A 14449-nucleotide genomic window follows, 5' to 3' on the forward strand; every position below is an offset into this window, starting at 1 on the left:
CTAATTCATTATCTTTCTTCCCAGTCCTCCCGAGACTCCAGGAACCATTTCTCTCTGAGCAAGGTCAACTCTGAACAGAAATGCAGAAATCTGGATGCTCCCGGCAGACAACACCCTCAGGTTCCCAGGTGTATGCTCACCTTTCCTTGTGGCAGCTACCTAATTAAATATACTAAGATGGTGAGAAAAAAATGGTCATACAAGAGAAAGGAGCATTTCTGCCTTATCCACAATATGCACATTATTAGGCTCCCAATATAAATACATGTAACACTGAGGAAAGCACCAGAACTCTGCAGTAAGCACCGTGTAACAACGTACAAGACTGACTGTCTGAAGTGGTGTCTTTTGCCCACATCTCCGCAGTCATTATTTGCGTTTATAAATATGCACACCTCTAGGAAGGATCACATCTCCTACACACCACCAAGAACAGTTCCCCATGCACACACAGCACAGACCACACAGATCTGGAAACAGTCTTCTTCACTTTTACTCCCTGTCATATCTGTGACTCATGACTTGTTCCTTGAACCTGTGCGTCAGGCTAAGGCTGCTCCAGAAGCAGAGAGAACAGGGAACTTTAAAAGCTCTGCCTCTACTTGGTGGTTTAACTAAAGATCATGTTAAGGACTCCCCTGAACATTTAATAATTCTTAATCTGTTTACAGTTTGACACCAGAGCAAACATCGTAATTTGAAAATAAGTTATTCATCCTTCCCTGGAACCTGTGCTCAGCTACCCCACCTGACAACACACAGCAGCCGTGAATGGAGACCCGCATCAGGAGCGCATATTCTTAAAGAACGGATGCAGTAAGGCCGCTTCTGCTGTTATTCTAGAAGCTGGGTTTAGATCCAGAAGTTTATCAAGCAGGTCGTAGGCTTCATCAGGTACTGTGTCCCAGCCTTCCGAGTTGGCAGTACACTGCCTGGGACGACTCCCACAGCCATCACTGTCCCTTTTATTCAAGGAATCCTCTGCGTGCTGTGCTGGAGATGTCTGTACGTGGTAAGAAGCTTTATGGTCAGTGTTCTCTGGAGAAGTACAGCCTGGTGGACTGACTGCTAACTTGGGAGTGTTAGGGTCTACACCCCTTAGTCTCTCACAGAGTTTCCTCAAGTCTTGTGCTACACAAAATTGATTTGCCAAAAGCTTTAGCAGCCTGGATGGTTTCCCTGGATCCCCGAATTGTCATGATTTGAGCCAAAGCAGTTAAGTCATCGCTGGCCTTGTAAAATGGGTACCGCCCACTGAGCAGGGAGAGGAGGAGGATGCCCGCAGACCACATGTCAATCGCTGTGGTCTGGTTAGGACACTTTGTCAGGACCTCCGGTGCTCTGAATCCTGGTGTGCCTGCCCGAGGGGCAACCTGCTGCCGCCTCGACAGGCAGAAGCTGCAGACTTTGTCTGTCCCGTAACAGTCACAGGTCAGGACAGCCAGGCAAGAACTGGCAGTTTTCCTCATCACACCAGTCACAGCTTTTGTAGAAATGGCCGCCTTTTTTGTTGCTAGCTTTCTTGAGATTATATCCACAGTCTTTGATTGCTTTATGAGCTAAAGAAAAAAAAAAGTTGTATTTTCTATTTCCACGACATTTGACATGATGCCTTCAAAAATATGGAACGCTTCACGAATTTGCGTGTCATCCTTGCGCAGGGGCCATGCTAATCTTCTCTGTATCGTTCCAATTTTAGTATATGTGCTGCCGAAGCGAGCACTATTTTTTATTTTTTAAAATTAATTAATTTGTTTATTTTTGTATTATCAGTTTGAAACAGTATGTATTCTTACCTTAATAGTGAAATGTTTCATTGAGGCTTGCTCAGTAATTGAGTAAAACCAAAACTTATTGTAAGCCACAGTTGTCCTAGGGTCCTCCATGCTATATATATATATAGCCTCTATGGTTCTGTGGGTTGTAGTCTGATTGTTCTTTATTTTATATATAGAATCCACTTATGAGTGAGTACATACCATGACTGTCTTTCTGGGTTTGGGTTACCTCACTCAGGATGATTTTTTCTAGATCCATCCATTTGCCTGCAAATTTCATGGAAAAGACCAACTACAGTGAAGCAACACCATCAAACTAAGACATAACAATGACCACAAAGCTGAAAATTGAAAAATACTACTGTGGAATATGCTTAGAAATTAGAAATAATTTAAGGTAAGTAAGGAAATGGTAAATGTATGAGCTTAATGAAGGAGGCAGTAAAAGAGGGAGAAATAGAGGAGAAACAAGGCTAAATAAAAAATAAAAGGAAGGAGAAAGAAGATAAATGAAAAAAATGAAGAGGAAAAGAAGGGGAAAGGATCTCTTAATAATAAAAAAGTTTAAATCTTAGATTAATATAAGAAAGGAAATAAAATCAAATCCTGAGAGTATTCTAAAAATCAATAAGGTAAACTCAAAGTATTATTAAATCTAGACAGTAGAATAAAGAAGAAAAAAGTGGGTGGCAAAAAAACCCAGATATATATATATATATATATATATATATATATATATATATATATATATGTTTGCCAGTCATATTCTGACCTCCACTCATCACTCATGTGTACCACTGCAACCTTACACACACACACACACACACACACACACACACACACACGTCAAAAACATCAAAAGAAAAAAATTATATAAATATTGACCATTCTTTATATTTTTACATAGACATAACTGAGAAAATAAAACAAGTATTTTACAAAACACAAGTAAGAATGGTAGATTTCTCAAGGTTATTCTAGAAGTTAAATTTAGAATAAAGAATGATCATCCAAACTCAAATAAAATTATTTCTGAAGCCGGGCGTGGTGGCACACGCCTTTAATCCCAGCACTCGGGAGGCAGAGGCAGGCGGATCTTTGTGAGTTCGAGGCCAGCCTGGGCTACCAAGTGAGCTCCAGGAAAGGCGCAAAGCTACACAGAGAAACCCTGTCTCGGAAAACCAAAAAAAAAAAAAAAAAAAATTTCTGAAGTAAATCATTATGTCCAAACCATGAAACTGTAGCATGTAAACATTTTTCAGGTTTGCAAGTTTTCATAAAATTAGTACTTCCTAAGAGAGAAGATTTAAAAAAATCCTCCAAATTTCAGAAGATGAATAAAGATGATATCAAAGTATTCCTGAAGAAAAAAAATTATTGAGAATATATGCAGAAAGAATTCCAAAGATGGTTAGAAAAGTATATAATGTGATGACATGACAGCTGTTCAGCACACCTAAAGATGTAAAAGATCAGATTAAATCCTGGCCATTTAGAATTCAAGCAGAAGCATTTATTTATCTTCAAGTGGGTTTAGAGAGTTGGCTCAGTAACAAAACCACTTACTACTCTTGAAGAGGGCCCAGATTTGTTACCCAGCACCCACATCAGGATATTCACAATTTACCTAACTCCAGCTATAGAGAATCCAAGAGGATCTGTTGCCATCTTCTGGCCTCCATGAGCACTGCACTCATATACACAGACACACATATAACAATTTTAAAAAAATCTTTAAATTATTTTTAAAGACTTATCCATTTTATTACTTAATATGTATAAGTGCTTTGCCTACATTTATGACTGTGCAAACATGTTCATGTAGTGCTTGTGTAAGCCAAAGAAGGATATTGGGCCCCTTGAGACTGGAGTTACAGACAGTTGTGAGTTGCCATGTGACATGCTGGGAATCAAACCCAGATCCTCTGGTAGAGCGATCAGTGCTCTTAACCACTGACCTAACTCTCCAGCCCCTAAATTCTTTTAAAAATATATTATACACAATATGTACTAAGATTATAACAAATAATATACTATGTTCATGTTGTTAACATGACATAAGCAAGAGTTACCTGGGTAGAGAAACCTCAATTAAGAAAATGCCTCCACCAGATTGTCTATATTGTTTGCTTGTATTGATTGCCTATATTTATGTGGGAGGGCCTAGCCCAATGTGGGTTGTGCCAAACCTAGGAAGATGGTCCTGGGTGGTATAAGAAATCAGGATGACTAAACCCTGGGGAGAAAGATAGGAAGTATCTTTCCTTCATAGCCTCTGCTTCAAATCCTACCTCCAGGTCTCTCTCTTGACTTCCTGTTTTTATCTTTTCTCAATCTTTAACTGTGATCTATAATCCAAATAAACCATGCCCTCCCCTTTTGATTATTGTGACAGCAAATATTGGTTGTCAACTTGACTCCATCTAATATAAACTAAAATATAAGCAGCAAGATATACCTGTCAGGAATTTTCTTTCTTGCTAAAAAAAAAAAAAAAAAAAGTTTTCACAGGGTATATTATAATCACAGTTTCCCTTGCCCCAAATCCTTCCCACCTGATCACCCATCCGCTTCCACCCCCCTTTTCCTCTCTCTTTAGAAAACAAATTGGTAAACAAAGAAAACAAACAAACCATAACACTACTAATAAAAGAAAACCACAAGAAACACACGGAGAAATACTTGCAAAAACGTCATAAAAACAACAAATTGTGCCAGGCAGTGGTGGCGCACGCCTTTAATCCCAGCACTTGGGAGGCAGAGGCAGGCGGATCTCTGTGAGTTCGAGGCCAGCCTGGACTACCAAGTGAGTTCCAGGAAAGGCACCAAAACTACACCGAGAAACCCTGTCTCAAAAAAAAAAAATTGTAAACCATAATATTCAAGCAAAGAACCAGTGAAATTAAAAAAAAATGCTCAAACAAAGCAATATGAGACAAATAAAGGCTACAAAAATACCATGGAGTCTGTTTTGTGTTGGCCATCTACTGATGGACATGATGCCCACCCTTATGCATAGGTAGTATCCCCAGTAAGACTTCAATGGAGAGAGCTAATTTTTCATTTGGAAGCAGATGTCAATTGGAGATAGCTTCTTGGTTAGGGTCCCAACTATCCCTCTCAGCTCTGGGACCCCATCTGGCAAGAAAATATCAAAGTTCCTCCATCTTGCATTCTTACTGAGACCATTTCAGGTTTAAGTAGAATTTGATCTCCTTGATGGAGAATCCCATAGAAAATTGCTCAACTCTATTCTAGGAACCCAAGGCCAGATTATCCTAGCTAACTTACCTTTGCATATTTGCACAGAACCTCCTACAGGTAACTGCTTATCTTAGCTTCTGTTAAACTGCTTGCTTCTGCCAAGCCCCCACCCCCCTCGAGCTGCTGAGTGAGATGGCAGGATGTGGCATTTTCCTCCAAAATCCCTTTGCTCTGTATACTAAGGGTCACACCTAGGTCCGCAAATATCTGGGTATATTCCTGGCCAGCTGGAACAAAGCCTTTCAATTGGCTGTATACTGTATCTGAGTGGCCATCTCTGTTGGGATACCACTAACAGAACCTGCACAGGTTCTGTGCATGCTGCCAGTCTATGAGTTCACATGTGCGTCATTCCTGTAGTATCTGGAAGATATTGTTTCTTTGGCATCATCCATTACCTCTAGCTCTTACAATCTTCCAGCTTCCTCTTCTGCAAAGCTCTCTGAGACCCAATGAGAGGTTTGGTGAAGACATCCCATTTAGTAATGAGTGTTCTACTATTTCTCACTCTTTGCATATTTTCTAGTTGTGGGTCTATGTGTTAGTTGCCATCTACAGCAAAAAGAAACTTCTCTTATTATGGCTGATCTACGAGTATAGCACCATGTCATTAGGAGTCATTTTATTGATATGTTCCTTTAGCAGAATAATAGCATTCCTCTAGGCTCACGACCTATCCAGTCGTAGGTTCTTGGCAGGGTCAGACATGGGTTCCACCTTGTGGAATGGCACTCAAATCCAATCAAAGAGTGATTTGTTACTCTCAAGTTCGTACTACTACTGCACCAGCATATCCGACAAACAGGTCAGGTCATCTTTGTAGATCACAGGATTTATGGTTTTCTGCCTTGGTAGCATGAAGAGTATCCTTAATTACAAAGAACACTAGTCAGTAGGGGTGAAGGTTCTACTTGGATACTAACTCAACTTCTCCATGTTCAATGAGATATGTGTTGTCTTAGGCAATAGGACTTTATCATCAGTTGTGGAGAGTAATCATAGGTGATAGCCTGTGGTGTTTAGGGGTTGCTATGGGTACCCTTTGGTCAATGATTCAACTATATGTAACCCACTTCTATCACTAGAGGTTTCACTTGGTGGAGGAAGATGTTTCCTTGGGGCATTGTCTCCTCTGGTATTTGATGAACCCATTTAGATTTATTTCATATATTACATATTGTAAGAAGCTTCAGTAGTAGGTTTACATTTGACCCGTCATATGACCCTTGATGTTAGTTGTCTCTCCCTGTACTCCCTCCCTTACCCCTCTCTTTCATCCACCTCCTCATTTAACTATATTGCTGTAACACCCCAAAATCATCTCTTAAAAACTAAACATTCTGTTTCCCATCCCTTTAGAGATCTTTCCTTGCCCCTAGCCCCTTATTCTGTACCTAAACTCTGTGGTTATAGATATTATAGCATGCCAACAGAAGGCTTCAAAACCAATGTCTACACACACGAGAAAGCAACAGAAGGCTTCAAAACCAATGTCTACACACACGAGAAAGCATACAATATTTGTCTTTTGGGGTCTTGGTTATCTGTGATGAATTTTCTTGATTGGTTAATTTGAGGTGGGAAGACCCAACCTAAATATGGATTATTTAAAAGCTCTTTTAGGGAGATAAATCCTTGCTCTGGATAAGATGTTTTCATTCTCCTAACATGAGGTTCTCATGGAAATTCCGGTTTCTTTAAGGTCTCAGCAAGGTAAAAGGAAGCTGAAGATAAAGGAAACCTAAAGATTTCTCTATGAAGTTTCCAAATGCAGAAGTAGAAGAGTAGTGTTTTCCTGTAAGATGTTTTTTTTTCTATCAAAGATAGCTAGCCTGCCAAAGTCTAATATTCCATAAATCTCTGCCACCTTTAATCACTCCCACACAGTAAGACTTTTATGTAAACCTTTTAGTGTATTACAGTTCTTTTTATCTATTTAATTTTTTGTTTTTACATCCTGACTGCAGTTTCCCTTTCCTCCTATGCCCCCAATCCTACCCTATCCCACCTCTCCTCTTGCCCCCATCCACTCCTCCTCTCTAATTTCTCTTCAGAAAATGGCAGGCCTCCGTTGGATATCAACCAGCCATGGTATATCAAGCTGCAGTGAGACTAGGCACCTCCTCTTGTAGGAGGAAGGGGTCCCAAAAACAGGAAACAGAGTCAGAGATAGCCCCTGCTCCCACTGTTAGGAGTCCCCCAAAAGGTCCAAGATACATAACATATATGTAGAAGGCCTAGTTCAGTCCCATGCATCCTCCCTGGTTTTTGGTTCAGTCTCTGTGAGCCCCTTTGAACCCAGATTAGTTGATTATATAGGTTTTCTTCTGGTGTCCTTGACTCCTCTGGCTCCTAAAATCCTGTCTCTTCCTCTTCCACAGGATTCCCCAAGCTCTGTCTAATGTTGGGCTGTATATCTCTGAGTCTGTTTCCATCAGTTGCTGGCTGAAGCTTCTTTGATGACCACTCTGCTAGGCACCAATCTATGAGTATAGCAGAATATCATTAGGAATAATTTCATTGATTTTTTTTTTGCCTGTCTTGTTTGGTCTCTGGGCTATCCAGCCTCTGGGTCCCAGTCCTCCATTCAGTGTCAGAAATAAGCTCAATCTCAAGGTATGGGTCTCAAGCTGGACCAGATACTGGTTGACTACTCCCACAATTTCTGCATCTTCTTTACCCCAGCACATCTTATTAGCAGGACAAATTGTGGTTTTGTGGCTAGGTTGATATCAAAGTCCCTCCCATGAAAGTCTCACCTGGTTACAGGAAATGACCAGTTCAGGCTCTGTATTCCCTGTTGCTAGGAGTCTTAGCTAGGGTCACCCTCCTAGATCCCTGGGAGTTTCCATTGCACTAGGTTTCTAGCTCTTCCCAGAGGTGCCCCTTGATTCCAGCTGTCTATCCTAGTACTCTCTCCCTCCATCCTCCCCTACCTGATCTCTCCTGTTTCCATCCCCCTCCACCATTTACCAGTAATTTAAATTCTATTTCCCCTTCACATGTGTCCCTACTTGAGCCCTCCTTGTTACTTAGCTTCTCTGGATCTGTGGACTGTAGCATGGTTCTCCTTTACGCTACTGCAAATATCCACTTGTAAGTGAGTACATACCATATATGTCTTTCTGGGTCTGGGTTACTCAGGATGATCTTTTCTGTTTCCCATCCACTTGTCAGCAATTTTCATGATGTCATTGTTTTTCTCTGTTGAGTAGTACTCCATTGTGTATATGTACCACATTTCTGTAGCTGGAGTTTTCTCCAGTCCTGCCTGTCCACAGTCAGGACATATCTCTCTCACCCGCCAGACCCACAGCCACGTTGACCCAACTGAGTAAACACATAGAGACTTATATTGTTTAAGCTTTCCCTTTTCTTTTTTTTAAAGGAAGGTTTTAACCTTAACATAGTAAAATTATATATAATTTGGGAATTTGGGTATAGCTTCTCTTACTACTTCTTACTGGAGGGGGCACTGTATTTTATGGGGACACAAAGAAATTTTTAGGATTATGGAGTAGTCCATGAGGCTGTATTGTCTGAGCCAGTTGCCTTCAAACCATTCTGGATGTTGGATCATCTGGGCCATGGTGTCATCAGAGACCTTTCAGGGGGTCTTGGCTGGTCAAACCTGATGTATCTTAGTCTGGAACAAATCCATAGCCTCTGGCTTTCTGTGGAAACAAAAGCAGAGCCTCCTTTCCAAAGCAACATATCCTTACATCCAAATTTTGAAGTCAAAGTACATTTAAATATACATTTTGGCATAACTCAACAGCTCTTGCAATCAAATGTTTTTCTTCAGTTACAAATATCAAAGAGAACATAATCCAGATTCTCTGTGTGGTAGCCATCTTTACATGGCTTATTTTTTATATTACCTTGAGCCTATTGCTTTAAACTGCAGCCTTCTAAGCCTGAAATGGTGCTGTGGCTGCTGACTCCACCCACTTCAGCTTCCCAACTTGGCGTTGGTACATTTTCCCACCAGGTCTGGGAGCCATTAACTCTCAAAAATAGTTGGTCTATGCTTCTATCAAAGCAGCGTGTAGCCAGAAACCTCTTTTTGTTTTGTACTAGCAAAGGCTAAATCCACCATGCAGCTTAATGTGCCACTTGCAGAGGCCTTATTCCTGCCATACTGCAGGTCAAGTGCACATGCTAGGAACCTGCCATAGTAGCTCAAACACGCAGGCTGCCACTAACTTGAGAGAAACAACTAGGAACTGTTTTTAGCTCCATTTTAGAATCTTTTTTCTCAGGTTTTAAGTGGAAACTCTTGCCCCGCATTGGGCGCCATTTGTAGCTGGAGTTTTCTCCAGTCCTGCCTGGTCCACAGTTAGGACAAATCACTGGTTGGCCTAATGGCTCAGGCTTCTAGCTATCCAGTTCTTACATCTTAAATTAATCCATTTCCATAAATCTAAACCTTGCCACGTGGCTTGTGGCTTACCGGCATCTTCACATGCTGCTTGCCATGGTGGCGGCTGGCAGTGACTCTCTCCACCTTCCTGTTGTCTCAATTCTCCTCTCTGTTAGTCCTGCCTATACTTCCTGCCTGGCCAATGGCCAATCAGTGTTTTATTTATACAGAACGATATCCACAGCACATTTCCCTTATCCATTCTTCAGTTGATGGACATCTAGGTTGTTTCCAAGTTCTGGCTATTATGAATAATGCTGCTATGAACATATTTGAACATGTACCCTTGTGGTATTATTGAGCATTCCTTGAGTATATGCCCAAGAGTGGTATGGCTGGGTCTTGAGGTAGATTTATTCCCAATTTTCTGAGAAATGTCCATACTGATTTCCAAAGTGGTTGTACAAGTTTTCACTCCCCCCTTCACATCCTCTCCAACATAAGCTGTCATCAGTGTTTTTAATCTTAGCCATTCTGACAAGTATAAACCGTATCTCAGAGTCATTTTGATGTGCATTTTCCCAATGACTAAGGATGTTGAGCAATTCCTTAAATGTCTTTCAGTCATTTGAGATTCTTCTGTTGAGAATTCTCTGTTTAGATCTTTACCCCCATTTTTAATTGAATTATTTGGTATTTTGTCTAGTTTCTTGAGTTCTTTCAAATAATAGTTTTCAGAACCCTTAATATCCAAGAATAAAAGATCCTGGTCATTGATTGATATGAACAAATGCCAACTTTCTTAATTTTACAGAAACAACACATGGAAGAAAAATGTTTGTGTATTGCATTACGTAAAGATGAAATGAGAAAGCCTAGAGTGCTCCAATCTTAAAACAATTTCTGGTGTTAGCATGTCTGACAAATGGAATGTAAACAAGCACCTAGTGTATACTGAGAATAGGATTGTTCATGAGTTTGAGGAAACTCTCACAAGTCATAAAAATAATCATTCAAAGAGATTGCAGTGCCAAGAGATGACACAGTGATAAAAGGATTATCTACATCTGTAGGTCCAATTAATTCACAGGTCATTGAATCTAGTATGCAGAAATAGTTGGCATAGAACGAAGAAACTTCAGACTGTGATAGTGTACATAAGATACTTTATAACTTTTAATTAAATTTGTGCATGTACTAATGAGTTTCATTATGGAATTTTCATACATATTTATTTAATGTTGATCTTACTTTCTCATTCATAGTAGAATCTACTCAGCTGTCCTGTTAGACTATTGCATTACACTCTATATTCCTTCCTCCCTGTTAAAGTAACTTTATTCCTACCGAAAGTCACATTCTAGTTTCATGACCTATACACAAACACATACAACATGTGATATATATATATATATATATATATATATATATATATATATATATATATATATTAGAAGACCTAGGTATAAAAGAAAACATGAATGTGTCTATCTGAATGTTGCTATACTTAATATATACTTAATATGATAATTCTTTCCATTTTCCAGCTAATGCCATGATATCATTTTTCTTTGCAGCTGAATTAGAATCCTGCTTTGTATAAGTGGGTTTATAAAATAATATTTCCCAGTGGATTTTCAAACATTCTTAGTGTTATTTATTTCTCCTCCCTCTCTCTCTTTCTATATTCTTCTCCTCTCCCCTTTCCTTTTTAAAGTCTTTCCCCAGGTTTTTCCATTTTTCCTTCATGGATGAATAAATTAATGCATTAAAGTAACCTCTGAGAAGGCAGCAATGGAACATTAAGAAAGGAAACAGAGAGCTTTTGCTGTGGATATCACTCTATATAAATAAAACACTGATGGCCAGTGACCAGGCAGGAAGTATAGGCGGGACAAAGAGAGAGGAGAATTGGGGAAAACAGGAAGAAGGAGGAGAGACACTGCAGCCACCACCAGGACAAGCAGCATGTAAAGACGCCAGTAAGCCACCAGCCACGTGGCAAGGTAAAGATTTATAATAATGGGTTAATTTAAGATATAAGAACAGTTAGCAAGAAGCCTGCCACGGCCATACAGTTTATCAGTAATATAAGAGTCTGAGTGATTATTTTTTATGTGGATTGTGGGACTGCGGGGCTTGGTGGAGCCTGGAGAGAAGCTCTCCAGCAACAAGCTTTTTCATCCCAGTTCCTCCAGACTAACATTAGTCCTTCTGTAGACTGCCTGCAGGAACCCCTCCTTCTCCTTCCCTTGCCCTATTCCCTGATGATTCCACCTCTTGGTGCAGATCCAGGCGCTCATTAGGGATTTCCTGAAGACTCTCTCAGTCTTTCTTCTAGCCAGTCTCCACTCCTTTTTGTCAGCTGATAATCCACATAAACAATTTCTACCAGGAATTTCCAGTAGTACACTGGGCTAGGACATAGGTAGGTGATTTTTCACTATCCTTCCTGTCCTCCACTTCAGTCTTCTCAGATTTACTCTTAGTCCTGTAGCAGTCTGGTGGCAGGAGCTCCTCTTCCCACCCTGCCTCCACTCCCTGGGGACTCTGCCTCTTGGTTGGACCCTGGACATTTTCCTGCTGGCCTTGTCATCCATTTCACCTAGTCCAATTCCATTCCTTTGTGTCACCCACTCACAATTAAAAGCACTTTCTACCAGTGAGTCCACAGCCACTATGCTTTCTAGGTCTAAAGAAAGTAAACAACAGCAGCCAAAGCACAAACACCCTCAGTAAAGATAAGCCTAGAAATCTACACCAAGCAACACCTCAAACATCGTAAGTCCAGATGCCTAGATCAGAGAGCAAAACACAAATATGAAAGGACAAGACAGTATTCTATCCCCAGAACCCACTAACTATAATGTACTAGGTCCTGAGGAAAGCAATTTAGCTACATCATATGACAATGACTTCACAACAGCAATTAGGAATGTGTTCAAGGACATAAAAGAATATATGAATAATTGCCTTTATAAAGAAAATGAAAACACAAAAACTTAAATGAAATAATGAAAATGTTTCAAGACATGAATGTAGAATTAGAATCACTAAAGAAAACCTAAAATGAGATAAAATTGGAAGTTAAATTTTAGAGTGTCAAACACAAACCAAGAAATAAATCTCACCAGAAGATTTGGACAGAGATATGGAAGAGAGAATTTCACATCTTGAAGACAAAGTAGAAGCAATGCATAGCTCTATCAAAGAAAATGTTAAATCTAGAAACAAATCAAGGCATTGAATATCCAGGAAATCAGGATACTATTAAATTACCAGTTCTACAATTACATGGTTACAGGAAAGAGAAAAAACACAGTTCAAGGGCAGAGAAAATACTTTTCAAAGAAACATAGAAGAAAAAAATTCCAATCTAAAGAAGAAAGTGCAGATTAAAGTACAGGAAACATACAGAACACAAAATATATAGGACTAAGAAAGAAATACTTCATGTCACGTAATAATCAAGACCAAGCAAATCAATAATCTCAACCAGATACCCTGAATCTGATAGAAAAAAAAAATCAAGAATAGCCTTGAACTCAAGGGTACAGGAAACGACTTTCTGAATAAGACAGTGGTATTACAAGAACTAAGACCAACAGTTAATAAACCAGACCTCATGAAACTGATCAGCTTCTGTATGGCAAAACGAATAAACAAACAAACAAAAATACCATCATGTGGAGAAAGTCACAGATTACAGAATGTAAAAAATATTTTACCAACTACACATCTGATAAAGGGATAATACCTAAAATATATATCAAGACCTCAACAAACTGGATATCAAGAGAGAAAAAAGAGAGTTCTCAAAAGAAACACAAATGGGTAAGAAACTATTGAAAACATGTTCAATATTCTTAACCATTAGAAAAAAGCAAACTTTGAATTTCATTTTATGTCAATCAGAATGGTCAAGATCAAAAATATAAATGATAGCCAATGCTGGTCATGATGCAGGTAGAGGAGTATTCATTTACTGCTGGTGGGATTATAAACTTGTACAACCATTATAGAAATCATTGTGTGGTTCCTTCAGGAAACCAAGAATTGATTTACCTCAAAATCCAACTATATTATTCTTAGGCATATGCCAAAAGAACTGTACATCCTATTACAGAGATACTTGCTCATTCATGTCCATTTCTACTTTATTTATAGTTGCCAGAAATTGGAAGCAGTCCAGATTTCTATCAAATGATGAATGTATAATGAAAATGTGGTATTTTTCCAAAAAGGGATATTATTCTGCTGTTACTTAAAATGAAATTCATAGATAAAGGGGTGGAGCCAGAAAAAAAAAATCTTCCCGAGTAAGGTAACTCAGTATTTAAAAGACAAACACTGATTTTTTTTCTCTTATACAGGAACATTAGCATTTCAGCTTATAAGTGTATTCTGTAATCTGAACAACCAAAAAGATAAGGGAAAAGGGAGTAGGAGAGGATATACTGAAGAAGGGCAAACAAAATACAGTGCTATGGAATGACAAAGAGGATAGCAGAACAGGAAGATTAAATAGGGAGGGGATGAAAGAGAAGAGTAAAAGAGGAATAAGGGGCAGGACAACTAACACTAAAGACCATTTGAAAAAAAACACATGGAAACTTATTACTGTAGAAACTTCCTAAAATATATACATATATGAAATGAATCCAGAAAGAGTCACCAAATAGTAGTAGAGACAATGCCCCAACTAGACATCTTATGCCACCAAGTAAAACCTTCAACCCCAGGAATGAGTTACATCTTGTTGAGTCATTGGCCAGAGAGATAACATGAAAACCTCCAAACATCATAGGCTATTGTTAAGGATCTTGATTACTCTCCATAATCTAATGATAAAACCCTACTTCTGAAGACAACGCTTACTTTCATCAAACACAGGGAAATCAAGCTAGTCACTAACTGGAAGCTTGGCAACTACTGGCTAGTAGTCATGGCACTGTATGTACTCTACATGCTGCTGAAGGAGAAAAGCAATCATCAAAATCACCCAGCTATCTGAAATTGATACCCACTGACAAAGGGAAAATCA

At 39.3% G+C, this 14449-nt stretch overlaps 1 non-coding gene across 1 annotated transcript; it reads right to left on the bottom strand.

Moving 5' to 3' along the window:
* Positions 1-1616: 1616 nt before the first annotated feature.
* On the bottom strand, positions 1617-1723 carry LOC121825993 (U6 spliceosomal RNA). Its single transcript, XR_006068331.1, has one exon. It is a non-coding gene; the product is annotated as a U6 spliceosomal RNA (small nuclear RNA).
* Between the last annotated feature and the right edge of the window lie 12726 nt (positions 1724-14449).

Source organism: Peromyscus maniculatus, chromosome X, assembly GCF_049852395.1.
Source record: "Peromyscus maniculatus bairdii isolate BWxNUB_F1_BW_parent chromosome X, HU_Pman_BW_mat_3.1, whole genome shotgun sequence".
Classification (NCBI taxonomy): Eukaryota; Metazoa; Chordata; class Mammalia; order Rodentia; family Cricetidae; genus Peromyscus; species Peromyscus maniculatus.